At 42.2% G+C, this 26,416-nt stretch overlaps 1 long non-coding RNA gene across 1 annotated transcript; it reads right to left on the bottom strand.

The window, feature by feature from the left end:
* Positions 1 to 6,519: 6,519 nt before the first annotated feature.
* On the bottom strand, positions 6,520 to 7,404 carry LOC145431918 (uncharacterized). The gene is made up of 2 exons (XR_013912238.1): positions 7,348 to 7,404; positions 6,520 to 6,767 (listed from the first exon to the last, which is right to left on the bottom strand). It is a non-coding gene; the product is annotated as an uncharacterized LOC145431918 (long non-coding RNA).
* Between the last annotated feature and the right edge of the window lie 19,012 nt (positions 7,405 to 26,416).

Genomic DNA, 26,416 nt, shown 5'->3' with positions numbered 1-26,416 from the left:
GCGTTATTAAGTAACGTGTTACAGTAACTACGTTATTATTGTGGTAACGAGCACGGTAACTAGTTATTATGCCAAAACCAGGAACGCGTTAGTCGTTACTGGGATTTAGATAGGGTCGTTACTCGTTACTTCGTGTGGTGGCATCGCGGAGCTTCCACAGATTCAGTAACATTAGCAAGTGGTCGAGGCCAGCAGGTGGAGGAGGGAAAGGGGATGCAGGAGGAGAGACCCGAAGCGGCCGCCGGTCCAAGTGTGAACTGAACTTCAGGTAAGAAGTTATGACCTGCAGTCTCTCTGGGTCAGATATAAACCAAGTTTAGGTGGAGTTTATTTTCGTTGTGCTGACTTTTTCGTACTGCGTACTAGCTAGCATGAGGAGTTTCTATACAGCTGGGTGGTGCTATGTTACTGATGTGGAACTTTATTTTGTTCATACGGTTAATTATTAGAGTTGCCAACCGTCCCGTAAAAAACGGAATCGTCTCGTATTCAGAGAAATTATTACGCGTTTCGTATTGAGGTGAAAAGGAACAGTTTGTCCCGGACTTCAGCTACAATGAAAAAGGCACAAAGCTGGAGTTATTCTGTCTTTACACTGCACAGCTGCCTCTTCTTCTCTCATCCTCTCTCCCTCTCTCTCCTGTTTCTACTTCAATCATGAAACTGATCAATGATCAGCTGATCGTCTTTTCTCTCTTGTTTATTTATCGTCCACTTTGCGCCAGAAAGAGGAAACCAGCGGATGTCGCGTTAAACAACAGCAGCACGTTTAAGCTTGATCAGCTGTTGTCAGAATTTATTTAATATTAATTTCTAGTATCAGCTGATGTTTGCTGGAGCCACAGCTGCAAAGCTGCTGGTCATGATGTCGGTTTGGAAACATGAAGATGAAACCAGGAGATGTCCTTACTGGATCATCAGAGCTGAACAGGTGATGGAGAAACAGGTTTACCTTTTAGGTGACATGAATGAGTTGAAGGGAAGTTATGAACTGTTTCTGAGAGACAAATAACACCAGGATCCTTTTTTAGGTAGCTGACAGCTGGTAACTGTGCAGGGGCGGGTCTAGCAAAGTGTTGCCAGGGGGCAGGTAGGGCATTAACAGGGAGAGGGGGGCACAAAGAAATACTTTTCTTTCTTATTCTCATTTCAAATGTCTAGCTTTTAATAAATAATTATCTGAGTCTTACAACAAACGATTGATAGATTGATGCATATATACCATCAAGACAGTGTACATCACTGTCACAACAGTGTTTGTTTTCATTCAAAGGCTTTATGATTTTTGCTATAATGGTGGGTCGGTCTCTAGTCAAAATGCCCGGGCTGATTTTTTGTCCCAGTCCAGCCCTGTATGCAGCTCATCTGCAGTCTGCTGTTACCTACATCTTCCTATTCAGAAGGCAGAATTTCTGAGTTCTGAGTACAATCGAAAGCACCACGACTGCAGTTTTTGTGTTGGATGTAAAAGGCGCACATGACGCTGTGACGTAGGCTAGAATCATGGCAGCGGTCAATGACGGTCCAGGCGTGGGATTTCTCTCGTGGAAATGTGCACATTATCTTTCCCTTTCTGTTGGTAGGTGGCACAGTGTACTTGTGGCAAGTAAGCAAGCTAGAAGACTGGCACTCTTGCTGGGTATCCAGTTAGCAACACATTAACAAGAGAAGTCTGAGTAAAAGTTACTTTCCCTAGTAACTAGTTACTTTGAAAGTAACGAGTAACTTGAAGTAACTGAGTTACTTTTGATGGAAGTAACTAGTAATGTAACTAAGTTACTAATTTAAAGTAACTTACCCAACACTGCTTAAATGTAAAAAAATAAAAGAAAGAAAGAAAGAAAGAAAGAAAGAAAGAAAGAAAGAAAGAAAGAAAGAAAGAAAGAAAGAAAGAAAGAACGAACAATACAGTGTCCTCAACAGCACCTTGACTTAATAATTGATCAACAAATCGATTTACTCTGCCTTACTGAAACCTGGTTACAGCAGGATAATTATGTAAGTTTAAATGAATTAACACCCCTGAGTCATACTAACTATCAGAGCCTTTGAAGCACATTATTCATTAAACAAAGATCAATACAGAGTTTTAATTTATTTGAAAGCCTGATGGTGAGCCTTGTCCATCTCAGCTGGAAATTCAGATTAAAATTTTAAAAAGACCCCCGTAAAGCTAGAACATCTTAATATTCATCACTGATTGAAGAACATAAGAACAACCCTAAGTTTCTCTTCAGCACTGTAGCCAGACAAACAAAGTGTCAGAGCACTGTTGAGCCAACCATCTCTTTAATGTTAACTAGTGATGACTTCATGAACTTCTTCACAAATAAAATTTTAACGATTAGAGAAAAAATGACCCATAATCATCCCACAGATGTAACATTATCTACAGCTACTTTCAGTATCATTGACATTCATTTAGAGTCTTTTTCTCCAATTGATCTTTCTGAGTTAACTTCACTAATTACTTTCATCGTATCATCATCGTGTCTTTTAGACCCCATTCCTACAAGACTGCTCAAAGAAGTCCTGCCATTATTAATGCCATCCATCCATCTTCATCCGCTTTATCCGGGGCCGGGTCGCGGCCATCACTCGCGAACAAGACCCTGAGATACTTGAACTCCTCCACTTGGGGCAGGAACTCATCCCCGACCCGGAGTGGGCACTCCACCCTTTTCCGGCTGAGAACCATGAACTCAGATTTGGAGGTGCTGATCCTCATTCCCGCTGCTTCACACTCGGCTGCGAACCGTTCCAGTGCAAGCTGGAGGCCTTCACCCGATGAAGCCAACAGAACCACATCATCCGCGAAAAGCAGAGATGAGATTCTGAGGCCACCGAAGTGAAAGCCCTCCACCACTTGGCTGCGCCTAGAAATCCTGTCCATAAAAATTATGAACAGAATCGGTGACAAAGGGCAGTCCTAGCGGAGCCCATCACCCACCGGGAATGAGTCTGACTTATTGCTGGCAATGCGAACCAAGCTCTTGCAACGGTTGTATAGGGATCGAATGGCCCGTAGCAATGGGCCAGACACCCCATACTCCCGCAACACCTTCCACAGGACACCCCGAGGGACACGGTCGAATGCCTTCTCCAAGTCCACAAAACACATGTAGACTGGTTGGGCAAACTCCCATGCACCCTCAAGTATCCTGGAGAGGATGAAGAGCTGGTCCAGTGTTCCGCGACCAGGACGGAAACCGCATTGTTCCTCCTGTATCCGAGGTTCGACTAGCGGACGAACTCTCCTTTCCAGCACCCTGGCATAGACTTTCCCAGGGAGGCTGAGGAGTGTGATCCCCCTGTAGTTGGAACACACCCTCCGGTCCCCCTTCTTAAAGATGGGGACCACCACCCCGGTCTGCCAGTCCACAGGTACTACCCCTGATCTCCACGCAACATTGCAGAGGCGTGTCAACCAGGACAGCCCTACAACGTCCAGAGCCTTCAGGAACTCGGGGCGGACCTCATCAACACCAGGGGCTCTGCCTCTAAGGAATTGTTTAACTGCCTCAGTGACCTCGCCCCCGGAAATTGGCGGGTCATTCCCCTCATCCCCAGACTCTGCTTCCTCCTCGAAAGACGTGTCAGTGGGATTAAGGAGGTCCTCGAAGTATTCCTTCCACCGCCTGACAATTTTCTCAGTCGACGTCAGCAGCGCTCCGCCAGCACTATACACAGTGCAGGTAGAGCACCGCTTTCCCCTCCTGAGACGCCTGACGGTTTGCCAGAATCTCTTCGAGGCAGTCCGAAAGTCTTTTTCCATGGCCTCTCCGAACTCCTCCCACACCCGAGTTTTTGCTTCAGCCACTGCCCGAGCCGCATTCCGCTTGGCCTGTCGATACCTGTTGGCTGCCTCCGGAGTCCCACAGGCTAACCAAGCCCGATAGGACTCCCTCTTCAGCCTGGTGGCTCCCTTCACCTCTGGTGTCCACCATTTGGTTCGGGGATTACCACCACGGCAGGCACCAACCACCTTGCGGCCGCAGCTCAATGCAGCAGTTTCGGCAATGGAGATGCTGAACATGGTCCATTCGGACTCAATGTCCCCAGTCTCCCTCGGAATGCTTTTAAAGCTCTGCCGGAGGTGTGCGTTAAAGATCTCGCGGACTGGGGCCTCTGCTAGACGTTCCCAGCACACCCTCGCAACACGTTTAGGTGCACCGGGTCTGTCCAGCGTCCTCCCCCGCCACCTGATCCAACTCACCACCAGGTGGTGATCAGTTGACAGTTCAGCCCCTCTCTTTACCCGAGTGTCCAGAACATATGGTCGCAGGTCTGGTGATACGATTACAAAATCGATCATTGACCTGCGGCCTAGAGCGTCCTGGTGCCACGTGCACTTATGGACACTCTTATGTTCGAACAAGGTGTTCGTTATGGCCAAACTGTGAGTTACACAGAAGTCCAATAACAAAACACCGCTCGGGTTCAGATCAGGGAGTCCGTTCCTCCCAATCACGCCCCTCCAGGTCTCGCTGTCGTTACCCACGTGAGCATTGAAGTCTCCCAGCAGGACAACAGAGTCTCCAGGTGAAGCACCTTCCAGCACCCCACCCAGGGACTCTAAGAAGGCTGGGTACTCTGAACTGCCACTCGGTGCATAAGTGCAGATGACAGTCAGGACCCGTTCCCCGACCCTAAGGCGCAGGGAGCAAATCCTCTCATCCACCGGGAAGAACCCCAACGTACCGGCAGCAAGCCGAGGGGATATTAGAATACCCACCTCAGCCCGCCGCCTCTCAGCAGGGGCAACTCCAGCCTGAGACAGAGTCCAGCCCCTCTCCAGGAGACTGGTTCCAGAGCCCAAGCCATGTGTAGAGGTGAGCCCGACTATATCTAGCCGGTACCTCTCAACCTCACGCACTAACTCAGGCTCCTTCCCCACCAGAGAGGTGACATTCCATGTCCCAATTGCCAGCCTTGGCAGCCGGGGATCAGTCCACCAGGGCCTCTGCTCCTGGCCGCCGCCCGGCACACAATGCACCCAACCCCTATGGCGCCTCCTGCGGGTGGTGGGCCTGCGGGAGGATGGACCCATGTCCTCTTTTCGGGCTGTGCCCGGCCAGGCCCCATGGACTAAGGCCCGGCCACCAGACGCTCGCCCTCGGGCACCCTCCCCAGGCCTGGTTCCAGGGCGGGGCCCCGGTAACCCTATCCCGGGCAGGGTAAACTGTTCCCTCGATGTTTTTCTCATAAGGGTCTTCTGAGTCACTCTTTGTCTGGTCCCTCACCCAAGACCAATTTGCCATGGGAGACCCTACCAGGGGGCAAAGGTCCCCAGACAACATAGCCCCTGGGATCCCTGGGACACACAAACCCCTCCACCACGATAAGGTAGCGATTCACGGAGAGGCATTAATTAATGCTTCACTCTTAAATATAATCAACCTATATCTAATAATCAGCTGTGTACCACAGGCCTTCAAGCTGGCAGTAGTTAAACCTTTACTCAAAAAGCATCTCTAGACCCAGCAGTCTTAGCTAATTATAGGCCAATCATATAGGCATTACCTCGGCCTCCAGTAACACTGTGAGGAAACTGAGTCATTTTTGACCAGGAAATGTGCTTTAATGCACATATTAAACAAGTATGTAGCACTGCTTTATCCTGTCTCAGAGTGATGCTGAAGAACTAGTTCATGCATATGTTACTTCTAGACTGGACTACTGTAATTCATTATTATCAGGATGTCCTAAAAACACCTTGAAAAGACTTCAGTTAATCCAAAATGTTGCAGCAAGAGTCCTGACGGGGACTAGAAAGAGAGAGGTGATGGCGACGGCGTTCATTTCACTCTCCTTGAAGCTCGGTGTGCTATTCTGGCAATAGACTGGAGCGAGGCAAAGAGTATGTAAAGGGACAATAAGAGGAAATGAAGGGAGAAAAAAAACATATGGCTGAGAAAAGCAAAGGAAGAAAAAAAGGATTAGAACCTAAATTCTAAAGCTGCAGCTTTGCATACAGCAGCTCTAAGATCCCAATGACATGTAATCATAGACTGTATATAAACATGGGCCAGTGTGATGTCATTGATTTGTAGACTTTAATTTTGAACAAAGGGCAACCTCTGGGTACACTTCATCATACTATTTATTCATCTCTGGCTCTCACAGCATGTCTTTTGTTCTGTCTTCCTTCTCTCACCCAAACTGGTGCCGGCAGATGCCTGCCCCTCCCTGCACAGCAAATCCAGCATGTCCAAATTAACACTGTCGGATTTGATTTCAACACTATTAAAGTGTCTATATGGGTCCACACCAGAGAGTGTTAATTTAACTCTTTTTGGAGAGTTGGTACGTTAACTCTGATTTAGTGTTAAACACTAAATCTGTCTGGAGTTGATAATTTAACACTTGGTGTTAAGAGTTTATATATTAACTCTCAAAGAGTATTTTAGTTTAACTACGTAAGAGTTATCTTCTAATTCATTCTAAAAAGCAGGAATTTTACTGTTCTGAACTTCTAGAAATTTCTTTTGGAAATAAACATTTACTAAAAAGATGCAATGGTTTTTGAAAAACATTTATTCTGAACTGTGCACCACAATTTCAAAACATTTTCTGAAAGATGTAACAGTTTACATGTTCTCACTTTCATTAGAATTGTGTTTATCAAAAGGTCTGACATGGTAAATGCAAATAACAGCATCTCATCACTTATTTCTTCAATACAATATGCATGTCCTTCATTCATCCCTTTGTGGAACTTCAACGCACTTCTGCTCTCCCCCATATTCCATCTTCACAAGCATATCCTGTGTGGAGATCGAATAAAAAATAGTTGACACTAATTAATGGCACAAATAATCCAGTAAACAATTGCAGCACAGAAAAAAAAAGGAATCCTCTTTGAGCCATTACTTGTGTAAAGTATTTTCCCAAAAGACAAGGACACAGGCAACAGGTAATACTGAACTAAATGTAAAACCGCAACCTTTTTCATTTTTACCTAAACCGTGTGGCACAAAACTCTGGAGGGATCTATGCTAACGTAGAATCCAGTCAGGACGTCTGCTACTGCTGTTTGCTCGGGTTTTTTTTATGGGCGATCGTTTTCAGGCTTCAAGTAGCACCATTATACCAACATTTCACATTCTAGACATTGTTTTAGGCGTATTTGACCAAAGATTTGACTGAAAATTCACATGCAAGCTTTTTTTCATGGCTGTGGTATTTGCCCGCAAACAATACCTTTCAGCTAGCTAAAACAGAATATTATGCTATCAGCGAGCAACATGGCTAATGCCTTTCACACAGCTTTGTCTCAACTCCAAAGAGCCACAGAAGTAAAAGCTCATAATAATAATTGAAACAATCTTTGAAAAAATGACTTACCAAGCATGGCAAACAACTCAAATATGTAGAGCAAAATGTTCTGAAACGGCTTCACTTTTGCGAGATCTCGCAAAAGTTTTGCGAGATTTCGCAAAAGTCCGTCTTAATTTTTTTTTCTCCCATGTCCCCTGCGGGGCTCCGTAAGCCATTTATTGAGGATGATAAAAGATTAAAAAACAAAGGCAAAGGTGAAGCTAAACAATAACCCAAACCGGGGAAACTAAAGATAAACATTAAAAAAAAAACATGAAACTTGATGTGGATATAAAGATACCTGGAAAAGTGGCAAAAACGACAACAGGCAACCTTTTTAAAGCTGCATATCTTGCGTTATGTGGTGATTATTCACACGGCTCTGTTGGTGCCTGTCTGCTTGCTCAAATAAAATATTTAATCTCATTTTGTTCATTGTTCAATAATCATGTTTTTATGAAAAAACAATTAGATTGAGAAAAAGACAAACTTTATGTACATTAGAACTTTTCACAGTGGTCACTATTCAACATCAAAGAAAAGGGCGGTGTGAATGTGATGTCTGAGTAACGGCGCTTTATTACGCCCAACACAATACATAAGCCCTCAATCCAGCACACTGATATCCTTCGTGTGAACCCTGACTCTGGGCGATCTTCTGACTCCCGAGATTCATCCACGATTCCTCCACGTTTGAAAACTGGCTTGAAGACGCATCATATGTGCCAATGTCAGCGTGGAGCGCTGTCCCCCCGCCCTCACAAGCCTGGACCAACGACAGGGACGAGGAAGAGGCGGTTCTCCGGAGATCGTGAGGGTGTTTGGAAATACAATGAGGGATCATCAATACTATGACCTGAAGATCTCAGATGCTGCTGTGCATTGTTACTTTGGGCATGTTGAGTTCCACCTTTGGAGCACTAACCCTTGGGCCTGATATGTCCCTTCATCTGGGGTTGTTTCATATTCAATTTTGCATTTGGAAGATTAATATCAAGATTTGTTGGACTTCTTGGATTTCAGAAGTCCAAAGTCAACTCCAAGGCGAGGCAGCCCCATGTCATTTCTTAGGTTGACCCTGCATGAGCTTTGTACAGGTCATTTGGCAGTAACCTTCCCATTCACATAGCCCCCTTCAACACTGAGTACATCATCTATCAAAAACATCTTGATTTTGGTGTTGTACAGTTTGCTGTAGGAATCAGTCAGCATCGAGAAACAGTGAGAAGTTGGTGATTGGAAAGTTTTAATTAATAGTATATAACCTACAGCCTTAGGACCCTAGGCACCCTGGTCCAGATTTCCAAGACCCTTCCTCAGTTTTCTTCGAGTGAGGACTTGAACTTTATCGTCAAACGGCTCTTTTTATTCGTATAAATGATTTGTACAAATCTTTTTATTTGTATAAATGCATTTTCACCCTTTTATTTTGAAAAAATATTTATTTTGAAAAGCGAAATGTGATTCTCTCTCTGATCCTCTCTCTAAAGTTAGAGAGTGGATCACATTTGGTGTTAATAGTTTCATTTGTTTAGAAGCAATATTAGTCCTGCCTTCCAGGCATCGGACCACTATCACGCATTAGCTAGGTCTTTCACTTTGAAAGCAAATGAGACAGGCTGCAGATGGTCCGTGCTGAATTATCGATCGATTTGGTGAGTTTGAATGCAGAAAAACAGTGTTATAAAGTAGTAGCTGAGAGTAAAGTGTTGGGTTTGCTGATGGTTAGTGATTTGTGTTTGCAGGTACAGTGAGCTGTCTGGAAGAAAGACTGGCTCAACTTCATTTAGCCACATCACCTGAGCAGGAGTCACCTGAGTCAGACCTGAACCATCAAAGTGTGAGTGACAGGGTGTCTTTAAGCACCTTTGAATCATACGTGAAAGGCATGGTGGGTAATGTAGTCTCTAATATTGGAAAATTTAATAGAGTTTGAAAGAAATCTCGGTCCCGGGTTTCTCCGTGGATCGGGTTTCCTCCGAGGCGTGGGCACCTATAAGCAGAGTTTTGTCTTTACCCTATAAGATTCAAAATTATTCAAAGTAACACTCAGGTATGCCGTTCAGCAGGTTAGTTACAGCGCCGGGAGTAGCTTGGGAGAACAAGGAAACACAGACTGCTTCAGGTTGCTTTCCCAAAATCAACTCAAAGGTTTATTCATCAGACAACAGTTTATATAGAGGAAAAAGGTTTGTGTGTCAGCAGATTCTCAGTTCAGACCAAATAAGGAAGCGTCTTCCTGCCCTCTGAGCAAAGAAGTATCCTTTGTATAGTTTATCAGTTCAGCTACAATTTATGATTATCCCAGCGAAATACACTCCTAGACACAGAATACAGAGTTCTTTCATTAGTGAATTCTGAAACAAACCACCTGGCCTTTAACAAGCTCTTTTCTAGGAGATAAAGAAGGGAGGATGGGAATAAGGAAGTGATCTCTGTGGTGTTTTCGACCTTGGTACCATCCTGTGATTCTTACACATTAATTCTTGGGTCACAGAGAAAGAGAAAAACAACTAGTAAATGGGCCTTATTGAGTAACAGTTTTCCTGTATAATATCACTATAAAACAATATCCTGTAAATGCTACCATGGTATCAAAATATCACAACAGTTCCCTCCTTTTATCATGAAATGATAACATAGTATAAAGACAGAATGTAATAACATAATCTAAAGACAAATCATAAACATAAAACAAATCATAAATGTAACTGGTCCTTCGAGCAAGCTTAATATCAAAAATTCTGAGAGCGTATACATGGTATCACACAACAGACAATAATCATCAAAAACAAAATAATACATGCTGCAACGGTTACAAAGGCTACAATTAGTTCCTTCCATTTTCCAAACGTGTCCTGTAGCCACTTATCTAGCCACTGACCGAGACCTGCATTGGCTCTTAGTTCTATCTGCAATGCTTCAAGTCTATTCATAGCTTGTGTGAATGAATCGTTAGGGGCGGTGTTATTGGGAATGAAAGTACAGCAAACATCTCTGTAAACGTTATGTGAGTAAGCGGAGCGTTTTGTACGTCTGCTGGATACAGGCAGATCAGAGGTTTGTTGTATTAGTAGTTCTTGGGCTAAAGTTACTAGACCACAGGTACCGGTCCAATTAACAGGTAAAGCTAATCTAAGGGTATTATTGCACATCCAATAAGCATGTGGGATTGGTCTAGTTAGGCGCGTGACCATGTGTGATTTAACTAACTCCCCCCAGTCAGTATCATTTAATACACCCTCTGGGGGAACAATGATCGATTCTCCGCTCGAACTTGAACTGTGTGTGTGTTCCTCCAGATATGATAAAACTTCAGCCACAGAGACAGCTAGCCATGTCTCATTACAGCGTGCACCTGGGGAGTCAGAGAAGAATGTATAGTTATCCTTTGTATAATCTATGTGTGTGTCTGGGCCAGTTAACTTTAGTCTGCGCAGACATATCATACTAGTATTAAAATGGAAAGGGATCTGTCCTAGGGGTAGTGAGGGCTTTAACCTAGTCTTAGGGCGTTTCATTGGGGCGCAGGTCCCTGCGGTGTCATCAGATAACTTCAATAATTCGCCTAATGGAGTCTCAGGGTTAGTTGGTGTGTGTGTCTAAGTAAGCAGTCGAGAGGGCTCAGAGTCAACTGTAAAGCGTCTTTAAGGAGAGCATTATCTCTGCCGATTTTCTCTAGTCCCTCAGTGAGGGGGAAACCGGATATGGGGTATCCTACTATAACCTGTTCTGGATTACCCTTTGAACAGACATAACAGTTACTGTTTCCTAAATCACGAGCGGCTGTTCTGGCATTTTCATACCAGGAGTTAACTCCTGCTCTAGGGGGCGCATAAAATGGTTTATTAGTGGCATCTATGTTGCTATTTACTGATTGTGAGGAGCGTATTAAGTAGGTGTCTCGCAAAATAGAGCACGAGGTATTGTCAGCAAAATACGACCTGCAGAAATGTGAACATGGTTGCAGTTTACAATACAAAATAGCAAAGAGAAATCCTAAAGTTAATGCGATAGATATGATAAATAACCTAAATATATAAGAAAATATATAAGAAAAACAGTTCTTCAGTCGTCTCCTGGCCTGGTCCCAGGTTCGAGAGACATTGAATAAGCGTCGTATGATGACAATGGGCATTTCATTTTCTCCATTATCAGGATGGAATGAGTCTAGCTTTATCAGATTAGACATCATGTGGTACTCTCGGCTTTCTGTTCCTGCTGAATGTTGAGTACCTTGTTGTTGTTCAGGTGAAGCATCAAAGAGCTCTTTGAGTCTTGGCTCTTTCAGGCGTTGTGTGTTAATCAGTGATTGCGTGTGTGTAGGTGTATTGGATCCGGGCGTTGGCTCGCCGGAGACGTCGTCTGCTTGATCCGACGCCTGAGATGGTCTGGTTGGGCTGGTCTTAACCCTGCTGGCATGAATCCACTGAGGTTGTCCGTCTGTGAGGATGCTGGTTCTTCGTCACTGCCAGTACAGTCTGGGGGCTGGAAAACGCGCGGCCTCCCCGAGTGTCCTTGGTTTTAGCGACTTCACCAACACCGCATCTCCTTGTCTCCACTGGTGGAACTGTGGAGGGGAGAGGCTGAGAGAGACAAACTTTCTGATAGTTATTATTCAGTGTTTCTACCAGGTTGTGAACATAGTCGGACAATGCAGTGTCTATGTCCCCTTCCAATAGCGGTGCCCCTCTGGAGGCTGACCATGGTGTTGGAAATGGTCTTCCCATGATTATTTAAAATGGAGATAATTTGGTTGCTGCGGATGGAGTCATAATGTATGAAATGGAAAATCTGGTTGTGATAAATGCTGATGTTTCGCTTTTGGTTTTCCTATATTAGTTCGTGCACATGTTAGACAGGTTGCTAATATGCTTTTTACTGCATGTGATGTTTTCTCAATTACAAATCCTGGTTTTATTGCCCCTATTACCCCTCTTTGTCCGACATGACTCACACAGTGAAAATGTCGGACAAGGACTGGCATCAGGGAATATGGGAGGGCAATCAAACCCTCAAAATTTTGTATAGGCCATCTCTGTCATCTAAGGTACAGTCATTATCCTCCCAATAGGTGTAATCAGATGCAGAGGCCTGCTCTTGTATAAAGTTTAAATCAACATTTGTTTCTAAATAGTCTGGGAGTGTAACAAGTGGCAACTGTAGGGGCACAGATAATACTTCCTGTGGAGGTGGGAGCTGTGATGCAGCTGCAGCCTTGGCAGTCACGTCTGCTAGGGCATTACCTGTTGCTTCGTCTGTGTCAGCTGTACTGTGTCCTTTCGTTTTAACGACTGCAACGGCCGATGGCAGCTGTATAGCCTGAAAAAGTCTTTGAACAAAATCAGAATTTAGCAATTGATTTTCCGTCAGCAGATCTAAATCCTCTTTGTCTCCACAATGTGCCAAAGTCATGTACGACACCAAACGCATAACGGCTATCAGTGTAAATTGTCACACGCTTATCCACATGTAGCTCACAGGCGCGTATTAAAGCCATGAGCTCTGCTTTTTGTGCTGAGTGAAATGGTAATGAGTGAGCCTCTAGTATGATGTCAGGCAATGTCACCACTGAATAGCCACAAAGAAATGAGTTGTCATTCGGCCTTGGACAGGACCCGTCCACATAAACCGTGGCTGAGTCTGGGATTGGTGTTTGCTCTAAATCTGGACGTGGTGCTGTGGATTCCTGTATACGTGTCATGCAGTCATGATCGTCAAGCTCGTCTGAACCATCCTGTCGGTCAGAGGAACACAGCATACGAATAAGTAAGTGTGCTGGCGAATTGGGTGTGCTGTTTGCTTTTATAGTGAGATTTGCTGTTGAAGTCAGTGTAGCTTCATAACCTGAGCGACGTTGTGCGGTCATGTGTTGTGTAGTTATGTTTGCTAGAATGGTCGTGACCTGGTGATTGGTGTGTAGAATAGTGTCATGTGAGAGTGTGAGCTTCTCGCAGTCCCTTATCATGATAGAGCAAGCTGCTACCGCCCTCAGGCAGGCCGGCATTCCCTGAACAATCCACAGGCAGCACCTTTGAGTGGCGGAGGTCAGCACTCCTTTTAATGCATTGAAAGAGGCAGTCATTTCTGTGGACCACAGTATTCGAGGAGGCTTGTCTTTTTTTACAACAGTCACGCAGAATGTGGTCATGAAAAGAACAGTCTGGTATCCACTGTCTGCAATAGTTCACCATGCCTAGGAAGGACAACATTTCCTTCTGTGTAGTGGGCTGAGGGACGGAGGTCACAGCTTTGACCCTGTCTGTAGTCATGGAACGTTTTCCGTGAGACAGTGTGAATCCCAAATGTTGAACAGAAGTCTGACAGTACTGCATTTTCTTTGCCGATGCTTTGTGGCCAGTCTGTTGGAGGTGCTGGAGAAGCATGTGTGTAGCAGTTTGACATAATTCCTCACTCGGAGCACAGAGGAGGAGGTCATCCAGTACAGCCCTCCGGAGGAGTGAAGCTGTCCAGGGTAGCACGGACCACCATTGAGAAAGCAGCAGGGCTATCTACCATGCCTTGTGGCAAACGTGTCCAGGTGTACTGCTTATTTCTATGTGTGAATGCAAATATCGGCTGTGTGTCTTCATGCACAGGCACTGAGAAAAAAAGCGGAACACAGGTCCACCACGGTAAAATGTATAGCTGTGGATGGAATGGATGTCAATATGCTGGGAACGTCTGAGAGGTGGCAGAGGCATAATGACTGCATTAATTTGCCTTAAGTCTTGTATGAAACGCCATACGCCAGGTTTGTTAGGCTTTGGCACAGGATTGACAGGAGTGTTATATGGAGATACTGTGGGCTTTATTACTCCTGTAATCAATAAATCTCCTATGATGACATCAAGGGCTGCGGCTTTTTCGGCGGAAATGGGATATTGCTTGACATATACTGGCTTGTTGTTTTTCAGCTGTGCGTGATAAGGTGTACAGTCAATAAATCACTGGTGTGAGCAGTTATCATGTTGTTGAACAGTGTGAGAGAGACAAAAGTGTGGCTCCCAGTCATGGGATTACCTGGTAGTGGCGTCTGTACACGTTTTTTTGGCACAGTGTGTGACATAGAGTACCGGACAAAAAGGATGTTGCTTTCATTCTCTGCTGAGGCGTCCAGCTGACACAGAGGCTGTTCCTTCTCCATGATGTCGGTGCATAGGGCAGAAAAAACATAAGCTGTTATCAGTGTCAGCAAACATTTCACCCTTTGTGTTAAATGAAATACACAAATTCATTTTTGCTCTGGGTGTCTGCGGCTGCTGGAAAACTGAGCTAAATTTGCACCTCTAGCTTGTCTACCTTGTGGATTAAAATTCAGGTTGTAAGACTCCAGCCTAGATGTGGGGCCATTATTGCATGCTTCCCTTTGTTGCCAGTTACCTTGACTGGAAGAGCTCTGCTGACGCCTAGTGGCAGGAGCTTGTCCTGCATTTTGTGGTTGAGGCGCGCGTGCTCTAGTGGAAGCTGCAAATTGACACGCCCTAGACCAATGTCCTATCTTTCCACAGCAAAAACACACATCTCTACTCTTATCTTTCTGTCCTCTGAAACCTCCCTGCTGTGCTGGGGCAGGTGGTACTCTTGCATACATTAGTTTCTCACTTTCTTCTGGATCTGTCTGAGATCTTTGAATTATTCTGACCCATGTTCAGTGACTTCCAGAGGGGTTTACACGCTTGAAGGATTTATGTGTCATGAATACACATGTGACGTGACACACAACACAACACATGGCACAGTCCAAAAGAACTTCATCTGCATCCGGCAACAATATCAACATAACTCATTGGAATTCTCTTTATGATAATCTGGAACTGAGAACATTTCGATACACAGACCATAATGTTCTAGACTTAGAAAAGGATATAGACCCGGAAAATAATTTCTACTACAACATCAGCTGTAACTGCTGCTACTTCACTGATGAACAGTTTAAGCACACCATCAACACGGAAAATAAATTATCAATAATCCATTTTAATAGCAGAAGTCTGTATGCCAACTTCAACAATATAAAGGAATATCTCAATGAGTTGACAAATCCATTTGGAATTATTGCCATTTCTGAAACATGGATCAATGCGGAGAAAGGACTGGACTTTGGACTGGAGGGATATGAAGTGAATTTTGTAAATAGAAGGAACAAGAGTGGAGGGGGAGTAGCTGTGTATGTGGATAAAAACCTAAACTACAAGGTGGTAGAAAGTATGACAACTGTAATTGATAATTTACTAGAATGTATAACAATTGAAATTTATAAGGAAAAAGAAAAAAATGTAATAATTAGCTGTATATATAGAACACCTGGCTCTAGTATTCAAGTATTTAATGACTTCATAGAGGAAATATTCTCTAAAACAAATCAAAAAGTTATGTTTATCTGTGGTGATTTTAATATTGACCTGTTGAATCCAAAAAAGCATAAAATGAGCGACGAATTCCTAAACACTATGTACAGTTTGAGTTTACATCCTAAAATAACCAGGCCTAGCAGAATTACACCACATTGTGCCACCTTACTTGACAATATTTTCACTAACAATATGGAAAACAACATTGTGAGCGGAATATTAATTAATGACATCAGTGATCACCTACCAGTTTTTGCAGTTTATGACACTAATTATAAGAAAAATCAGCATGAAGAACAACTGAGATACAGACGTGTAAGGACAGAAGAAACTATGAATGCATTTAAGAACGATCTATTAAATCAGGACTGGGACAATGTGTACAAAGAAGCTGATATTGATATTGCATATGGCATATTTTTAAGAATATTCATGGAGTTGTACGATAAAAACTGTCCAACAATAAAATACAACAGAAAGCACAAATATTCAGATAGACCATGGCTCACTAAGGGTTTACAAAATGCATGTAAAAAGAAAAATACACTCTATAGGGAATACCTAAAACAAAGAACAAAAGAAGCTGAAAATAAATATAAAAAATACAAAAATAAGTTGACCAATATTATACGTGTATGTAGAAAGGAGTATTATAGTAAAATATTGAACAACAATAAACATAATATGAAAGGAATATGGGATGTTTTAAACGGTATCATTAAAAATAATTCTGGACAACAAAGTTATCCACAATACTTTATCGATAATGGCAATATTATGGAAAACACTGCTGATAAGGTCAACAGCTTTAATCATTATTTTGTAAATATTGGACCAAAACTGGCAGAACAAATTCCTGAGTCACTGCCATCAGTAGAATGTAGTGAAAACCTGATTGATAGGAACCCTAACTCAATGTTCCTCACATCAGTGGAGGAAAAAGAAATAATTGACATTGTACACATGTGTAAATATAAAACATCTACTAATTGTAATGATATTGACATGAAAATCGTCAAGAAGGTCATTGAAGGAATTGTAGGACCTCTAACATATATTTGCAACTTATCATTTCAGACGGGAAAAGTGCCAAACAAAATGAAAATAGCTAAAGTTGTGCCGCTGTATAAAACCGGGGATAGACGCCACTTCACAAATTACAGGCCTGTTTCTTTACTACCACAATTCTCCAAAATCCTAGAAAACCTGTTTAATAAACGATTAGACAAATTCTTAGATAAATATAAATTACTCTCTGACAGTCAATATGGATTCAGATCAAAAAGATCAACATCTCTGGCATTAATCGAATCAATTGAGGAGATTACGAATGCTATAGATCAGAAACAGTATGCAGCTGGAGTATCTGTGGATCTCAAGAAAGCATTCGACACAATCAATCATGACATATTAATTAATAAACTGGAACGGTATGGGATTAGGGGGGTTGTACTGCAATGGGTGAAAAATTATTTAAGTGACCGGAAACAATTTGTGAAGCTGGGTGTCCATTCCTCATCATGCTTGGACATTGCTTGTGGTGTTCCACAAGGCTCTGTACTGGGTCCAAAATTATTTATATAAATGATATTTGTAAGGCATCTGATATATTAAAATTAGTATTATTTGCAGATGACACAAATATTTTTTGTTCTGGGGGGAATCTAAAGGAGCTGCTGGATACAATTACTTCAGAAATGTGCAAAATTAAAAAATGGTTTAACAGGAACAAACTATCGCTAAATCTAAGTAAAACTAAAATTATCTTATTTGGGAATTCCCTTAGAAATGCACAAGTGCAGATTCATGTAGATGGTGTGGAAATTGAAAGAGTACTTGAACATAAGTTTCTTGGTGTGATTATAGATGATAAATTAAACTGGAAGTCTCATATAAATCATATACATAACAAAATTTCAAGAAGTGTCTCAATCTTGAGTAAAGTAAAACACATTCTGGACCACAAATCACTCCACATTATCTATTGTTCCCTGATTGCACCGTATTTGAATTACTGTGCAGAGGTTTGGGGCAATACTTACAAATGTTCGCTATCATCAATCTTTATATTACAAAAAAGGGCCATAAGGATAATCCATAAAACTGGTTACAGAGATCATACAAATCCACTATTCTTAAAATCAAAAATTCTAAAATTCACAGATCTGCTTCATTTTCTCACAGCACAAATTATATATAAAGCAATAAATAACCTGCTTCCTGACAATATTCTAAAAATGTTTTCTAAAAGGGAACGGGGATACAATTTGAGGGGGGAATTAAATTTAAAACATCCTCGTATCCGTACAACATTAAAAAGTTTTTGCATCTCTGTGTGTGGAGTGAAGCTGTGGAACAGACTAAGTAAAGATATGAAGCAATGTCCAAGCATGGCGCAGTTTAAAAAGCGGTTTAAGGATATGGTTTTTACAGGGTACAGGGAAAAGGTAGAGATTTGATAGGGTGTTCTTGTCTAATATTTTCATGTGTGTGCGCATGCACGGGTTTGTTGGTATGGATATATATATATATATAATTGTAGGCTGTGTATCCTTGAGGTGTTAATGGGGTTATTGAAAATGTGTATATGTGCGTATGTGTGTATATACGTATGTATGGATAGATAGAAACATATATGTGTATATATTTAAAAAAAAAAAAAATTACACATAACATATAATGTAATTGCAAGGAGGTATTTCTGTAGTCTATTGATACTAGATAGTGGAAAAGGGGTGGGATTAAATAAGCTTATGCTTCTTCCTGCTCCTTTTTGAACATGGACGTTATTTGGAGTTGTGGTTGCTCGTTTTCCTTTTGTTTGCTTTGTTCATTTGTCTCTTTTAATTCTATTTTTTTTTTATACTTTTTCAACATGTTCAAAATAAAGATTCAATCAATCAATCAATGTTAGTATTTTTAGCTGAGGCACAGCTGAGGTTACTTTAATTTTATTGCTAGCAATTTTTGTTTTTTGTTTTTGGTAAGCAACTTCTCACTTAACGAGCAACTTCTCGCAAAACAACAGGCAACTTCCTGTGTCTCTCTGCTTTTAATTTACTTTATTCGGGGACTAAGGAAGTCGTCAGTGTATCCCATTTATCTGGGCCACTAAGTAAAACTTCATCAGCATATCCCGTTTCTTTATGGATCGATCACTGAGAAAGGTATAATACAGTCCCATATAAATATAAAAGACACGTATTTACCTTTGTCAGCGGATCCCACTTCTGACACCAAGTTGAAAGAAATCTCGGTCCCGGGTTTCTCCGTGGATCGGGTTTCCTCCGAGGCGTGGGCACCTATAAGCAGAGTTTTGTCTTTACCCTATAAGATTCAAAATTATTCAAAGTAACACTCAGGTATGCCGTTCAGCAGGTTAGTTACAGCGCCGGGAGTAGCTTGGGAGAACAAGGAAACACAGACTGCTTCAGGTTGCTTTCCCAAAATCAACTCAAAGGTTTATTCATCAGACAACAGTTTATATAGAGGAAAAAGGTTTGTGTGTCAGCAGATTCTCAGTTCAGACCGGTACAGACCAAATAAGGAAGCGTCTTCCTGCCCTCTGAGCAAAGAAGTATCCTTTGTATAGTTTATCAGTTCAGCTACAATTTATGATTATCCCAGCGAAATACACTCCTAGACACAGAATACAGAGTTCTTTCATTAGTGAATTCTGAAACAAACCACCTGGCCTTTAACAAGCTCTTTTCTAGGAGATAAAGAAGGGAAGATGGGAATAAGGAAGTGATCTCTGTGGTGTTTTCGACCTTGAGGTACCATCCTGTGATTCTTACACATTAATTCTTGGGTCACAGAGAAAGAGAAAAACAACTAGTAAATGGGCCTTATTGAGTAACAGTTTTCCTGTATAATATCACTATAAAACAATATCCTGTAAATGCTACCATGGTATCAAAATATCACAACAGAGTTCTCTTTCATAGTGTGTCTTCTGTCCTGTTTTCCTCCTCTTCTGGGATTTTTTCCTTCCCACTGTCATCAAGTGCTTGCTCAGTAACAGGTCATCTAATTATTGTTTTGTTTCTTTCTCTATGGGTTTAGCCTGTTGTAGGGTACTTTACAATATAAAGTGCCTTTAGGGGACTGTTGTTGTTATTTGGTGCTATATTATATTAATGAACTGATTTTAATTCAGTAGTTTGTTGAAATTAGCCTTCACATTTTCCACTGTTAATAACTGTTGAAGATTTAATATATTTTTTTCTTCTGTTTTTGTAGGGAAAGCAGACTCAAGGTCATCAAAGGCCCAAAGGACCGTCCTGTAAACCGGCAATAAACCAGAATACCAATATAAAGATTTTTCTTTATATTACCAGTGGCCAAGCAAGTTACAAAACTCAGTGGATCAAAAATTAAAAGGACTGCCACGCCCAGACCCAACCCCGCCCAGGCAAAGCCCACATCGGCAGCACAACTGATCAGGTGAGCTGACTTCTCATCTGATCAGTTGTGCTGTCTTAAATAGACCAAAATGGAACTTTTTGGCCAAAATGCAAAACGCTATGTGTGGCGGAAAACTAACACTGCACATCACTCTGAACACACCATCCCCACTGTCAAATATGGTGGTGGCAGCATCATGCTCTGGGGGGGCTTCTCTTCAGCAGGGACGGGGAAGCTGGTCAGAGTTGATGGGAAGATGGATGGAGCCAAATACAGGGCAATCTTGGAAGAAAACCTCTTGGAGTCTGTGAAAGACTTGAGACTGGGACGGAGCTTCACCTTCTAGCAGGACAAATCACAACAGGATCCCAGCAGTGATAGGATTTAGGATGGGACTCCCCCAGAGATGAAGATGGAGGCTTGGATGGAGCTCTGAGGGAAAGCGGTGAGACAAAGGTTACACAAATGAGAGTCTGACAGGCAGGATGACAGAAGAGCAGTGAGATTTAAAGTATATGGAATGGGAGCTGATTAGCTCACACAAGGTGGGCAAGACAATGACTGGAGTATAGTAATGAAGTCAGCAATGAAACAAAGGCTTGAGAGCTATCAGTCCATAAAGAGAGATAAGAAGAGAGCCTGTAATAAGGCTCAGAGGTAATTGGAGGCCAGGAGAGGCTATTATACAAAGTTTAGAGAACAAAGTTTTTGTAAAGACGAACAGAAATGTGGATAAAAATGGAAAAGAGTTTGTTACCACCACCAGCTCCATGTCATGGCTTACCAGGACTTTTTTGAGGTAAAAATATGACATCAGAGTCAAAACTGATGTACGACAAATAGCTTGATGATGACCAGCAGCTCAGTCATTAAATATTGAGGAAATCTGGTTGCAGAAATAGCAGCATCTATTCCAAAACTGTGATCTGAGCATCATTTAGGGGCTGATACCCCACCTGAGAAGCAGTTTTTAAAAAATACTAAGAATTTAAACATTGAGTGACTGATAAGAGTTGAAAAGAAAGGAAAAGATGTAAGTAAGGAAGTAGCTGTTGATTGAAGGCTGATGAAGCTACAGAGCAAAGTGGAGTCCCTCCGCCAAAAAATAAGACCAGTCATACCGTGGCAGGGAGAAACAACTCTAAGAAAAATAAGTCACATGACATTAGCTGCAGCTCAACGTTAAAGACAGACTGACATAATACGTGAAGAGAATATGGGGAGGAGAAGTTAGTGAGAAGGATACAGATTGAAACTGATGGCAAAAAGGCTTCAGGAAGACTTGAAGATGTCAGGAGAGACAAGACAAAGCCTCGAATAAAAGCCTGAGGGCCATCAGAGGCAAGGAGAGTTAAACCAGAAGTGGTGATAATCCTCACAAGGCCATCAGAAAGTCTTTGACTTTATTTATTTTCTGCTGTGTTTTACTTGCATCTATTTGTGAGTGAGTGTAAACACAAAATATATATTTTATGTGCTGGAATGTGCAGAAAATAGGTTTAAATGTTAAACACATTTCTTCCAGTCAGAGAATGTTGCATATAATTAAGTTTTTGCTTGATGCATAAAGTTAAAAGATTAAAACTAATAAAACAAGTTATAAAAAGGGACTTTTGTATTTTTGTATGTCTACATATTGTATGATGGATTATATAGAAAAAGTAGACAAATATATAGACAAAAAACTCATTAATATCAAAGCTGAATGTTTTTGGAAGTAGTTTTTAGTTTGTTTTTAGTTTTAGCTATTTTAGGGGGATATCTGTGTGTGCAGGTGACTATTACTGTGCAGAATTATTAGGCAACTTAACAAAAAACAAATATATACCCATTTCAATTATTTATTTTTACCAGTGACACCAATATAACATCTCCACATTCACAAATATACATTTCTGACATTCAAAAACAAAACAAAAACAAATCAGCGACCAATATAGCCACCTTTCTTTGCAAGGACACTCAAAAGCCTGCCATCCATGGATTCTGTCAGTGTTTTGATCTGTTCACCATCAACATTGCGTGCAGCAGCAACCACAGCCTCCCAGACACTGTTCAGAGAGGTGTACTGTTTTCCCTCCTTGTAAATCTCACATTTGATGATGGACCACAGGTTCTCAATGGGGTTCAGATCAGGTGAACAAGGAGGCCATGTCATTAGTTTTTCTTCTTTTATACCCTTTCTTGCAGCCACGCTGTGGAGTACTTGGACGCGTGTGATGGAGCATTGTCCTGCATGAAAATCATGTTTTTCTTGAAGGATGCAGACTTCTTCCTGTACCACTGCTTGAAGAAGGTGTCTTCCAGAAACTGGCAGTAGGACTGGGAGTTGAGCTTGACTCCATCCTCAACCCGAAAAGGCCCCACAAGCTCATCTTTGATGATACCAGCCCAAACCAGTACTCCACCTCCACCTTGCTGGCGTCTGAGTCGGACTGGAGCTCTCTGCCCTTTACCAATCCAGCCACGGGCCCATCCATCTGGCCCATCAAGACTCACTCTCATTTCATCAGTCCATAAAACCTTAGAAAAACCAGTCTTGAGATATTTCTTGGCCCAGTCTTGACGTTTCAGCTTGTGTGTCTTGTTCAGTGGTGGTCGTCTTTCAGCCTTTCTTACCTTGGCCATGTCTCTGAGTATTGCACACCTTGTGCTTTTGGGCACTCCAGTGATGTTGCAGCTCCAAAATATGGCCAAACTGGTGGCAAGTGGCATCTTGGCAGCTGCACGCTTGACTTTTCTCAGTTCATGGGCAGTTATTTTGTGCCTTGGTTTTTCCACACGCTTCTTGCGACCCTGTTGACTATTTTAAATGAAACGCTTGATTGTTCGATGATCACGCTTCAGAAGCTTTGCAATTTTGAGACTGCTGCATCCCTCTGCAAGATATCTCACTATTTTTGACTTTTCTGAGCCTGTCAAGTCCTTCTTTTGACCCATTTTGCCAAAGGAAAGGACGTTGCCTAATAATTATGCACACCTGATATAGGGTGTTGATGTCATTAGACCACACCCCTTCTCATTACAGAGATGCACATCACCTAATATGCTTAATTGGTAGTAGGCTTTCGAGCCTATACAGCTTGGAGTAAGACAACATGCATGAAGAGGATGATGTGGACAAAATACTCATTTGCCTAATAATTCTGCACTCCCTGTATGTGTATTTTCATTTATTGAGATTGTGTACTGTACAATGTTTGTGGAATGTTAGAATTTGGTAAACTCACCTGAGAGTAAATAATGGTTTAGTCCTTAACAGCTGAGAGTATTTAAGGCTGTCATTAGACAGAGGAGTGATTGCTGTTAGAAGGCTTGACCTGCTATTGACTGTCATGGTTTAGATATATGTAGGCAAATAAACACCTCTTGCTTCCACCATACTTTGTCTTAGTCTCCATCTTCACTGTAAATCAAGCTACAAAAGGTTGCCTTGTTACACAGAGGGAAGCAGGAATCCAGGAGAGAACATAACAAAACATAGCAAAAAGGGTTGGATGGTGAGGACCGACAGACCATGACCCTTATGACCTTTGATCTTATTCAGTAAACTGAGTAGCCATTTAAGAACAAGACTGGTTCTTCAGCAATGGGAGGGAATTAAAAGATTGAGGGTGAGCTAAAGCACTTTTGCAAAAAAGTACAAAAGAGAGAGGGAAAAAACCCAACTTGAAAATGTGTGCACATCCATTTCAGCCAATGCCATATGTTTGTTTGAGAGAGGGGGAGGCAAGTTATGAAAACACGTTTTAAACCCATAAATACAAGAGATTTAGAGAGGAAAACTGAGTCCACCAGTGAGAGTCGTCAGTTTCAAATGTATCATCAGCTAAGCAGCAGGCAATGGTCGTTCTGTGTGACTGGCTGAAATCAATCAAAACTGTAAATCGCATCCAGTTGGCTGTGAGTGTCCCAAGAAGTTTCTTTGCATATCTGTAAATGTTTCCTAGTTCTTAGTCTTAAAAACGTGGTCATAAGAGTGATGGCACCGGTGTTTACGTTTGTCCTGGTCTATTGTTTGCGCTCCGTATCAATGATAGACGCTGTTATCCAACTTATCTTTAATGATGGGCCTCATCCTCTTGTGTCGGCATTTTCCATCCTCTGCCGGTGGCTGGATCCTTGTCCGGCGACCTCAGCAGTGTCCTCAGACCACGAGGGAGAAGAGCAGGTGTCCATGTGAACCTCAGGCTGTTCTGGCAGCGGGGTGTGGCTGGTACGCAACATCGAGGTGTCTTGTTTCCTGTACTCAGAAAATTTTCATGGAGGGGAATTTGTCTTTCACGCCCCTGCTTGGATACACAGGGCTCGGGTCTCTGGGATCATGCGGTGAGTGGAATTGGCCCAAACCCTGAGTAATTGCACCCCCTAACTCGAGATCCTGCTAATAATAAGGCTTCTACCTCGCACACCCTGGTGCTTTTCAATGCATGACGAGACTGCCTGTCCCGTTTGGTTCTTTTGCCATCAGAATTATTGTCTAAAGGCAAAGAAAGATGCCCAACGGATTTACTTTACCAAATGGACCATCCCAGCCTTGCTGTATTGGTCTATATCAGGGTTCCCCAATCCCAGTCCACGAGGGCCGGTGTCCCTGCAGGTTTTAGATGTCTTCTTGATCCATCACAGCTGATTTAAATGGATAAATCACCTCCTCAACGTGTCCTGAAGTTCTCCAGAGGCCTGGTAATAAACTCATCATGTGATTCAGGTGTGTTGACCCAGGGTGAGATCTAAAACCTGCAGGACACCGGCCCTCGTGGACTGGGATTGGGGAACCCTGGTCTATATGATTCACCTTTGCTTTTATTGTTTATTTTATTTTATTTTCACTTACTACACGGGACAGACTTGACTGGGGGAAAGAAAGGGGAGAAATCACCTGTTGAGAAAGAAAAAAGAGAAAACAAGGAAAAAAGAGAGCAATATAATAAACAACATCACGATAATCTATGTGAATATAACAGTAAATACTAAATATTAAACATTATTGTGCAGCACGTAAGAGCATGAGCGCGCTTGTTTTTTTAAAAGGTTCCTTCATGTAATGATCTGTTAGAGGGTGTGGCCATAGCCTATCCATGACTAATAAATCTTTCTTGCTGAATTATTTGATATTTTCCCCCCAAAAAATCATTATTTATTTCTGACTGAGCCCTGGCAGAGTGACTTAGACTATTTGTCCCTCATTGAACTTTGCCCACACAGCTATTTCTTCATCAGCAAGCCTCGGGTGTCTGGTCATGGAGGAGGTCTTGCTGTGGGGGTTTTTCACGGCTGTTTCTCCTGCCGTTCAGCGAATGTTGGACATTTTCCTTCGTTTGAACTAGAGCTGATTAAAGCCGAGAATAAGGATCCTTTTTATTATGCTGTGGTGTATCGTCCACTCGGCCCAGCAGCTTTTTTTTGGAGTTCATTGACTTCTTATTCTCCACTATGAAGCTGTCCAGACTGCTTATAGTTGTTGATATTGAATGTATTACTTATATTTTAATCATACATGTTGATGATGACACCAACCCCTTTGCCAGAGGTTTTATCAGCATTATGGATTCTTTTCATTTTAGCCAGCATGTGTCCAGCCCCACACAACACAAAGGACACACACAGGACCTTGTTTTTACTTTGGGTTTAAATATTGTTTCTATTTATTCTGAGGACATTTTTATCTCTGTTCAACACCCGATTCTTTTTGATTTGTCTTAGCCTCTGTATATTCTTTGCTGGATGGTCTTAACTAAAACAAAAATCATCCATCCTTCCGCTTCTCCTTTTCAGGGTCGCAGGGGGCGCTGGAGCCTATCCCAGCTGTCATAGTGCGAGAGGCGGGGTACTAAATATGCAAGCAGATAACTGTCACTAATACATAGGAAAGCAACAGGTACAGAGCAAACAAGAATTTAAATGAGCATAAAAGTGCGTGATATAAAATCATAAAAGAAATATTAACTAGAGGGAAAGGCAAGATTGAATAAGTGGGTTTTTAATCGTGATTTGAACAGTGCAATGGAATCAGATGCGCGGAGGTCGAGAGGAAGGGTGTTCCACAGTACCGGGGCAGCCAGAGCAAACGCACGGTCACCCCGAGACTTCAGTCGAGATCTGGGTTGGGTCAGAAGTAGTTGAGTGGCAGATCTGAGTGTTCTAGCAGGAGTGTGTGGTTTGAGAAGTTCACTAAGATAACTTGGCGCTAATTTATTAATAGTTTTGAAAGTAAGAAGTAATATTTTAAATTGAATACGGTACTTTATGGGCAGCCAATGCAGGCTAGCTAGGACAGGGGTAATATGGCAAAATTTCCTGGTACCTGTTAAAAGGCGGGCTGCTGCTGCAAC

The sequence above is a fragment of the Astatotilapia calliptera genome, chromosome 11 (genome assembly GCF_964374335.1).
Source record: "Astatotilapia calliptera chromosome 11, fAstCal68.1, whole genome shotgun sequence".
Taxonomy (NCBI): domain Eukaryota; kingdom Metazoa; phylum Chordata; class Actinopteri; order Cichliformes; family Cichlidae; genus Astatotilapia; species Astatotilapia calliptera.
The sequence above is the reverse complement of the archived record's forward strand: the minus strand, read 5'-3'. Positions and strand labels throughout refer to the sequence as shown.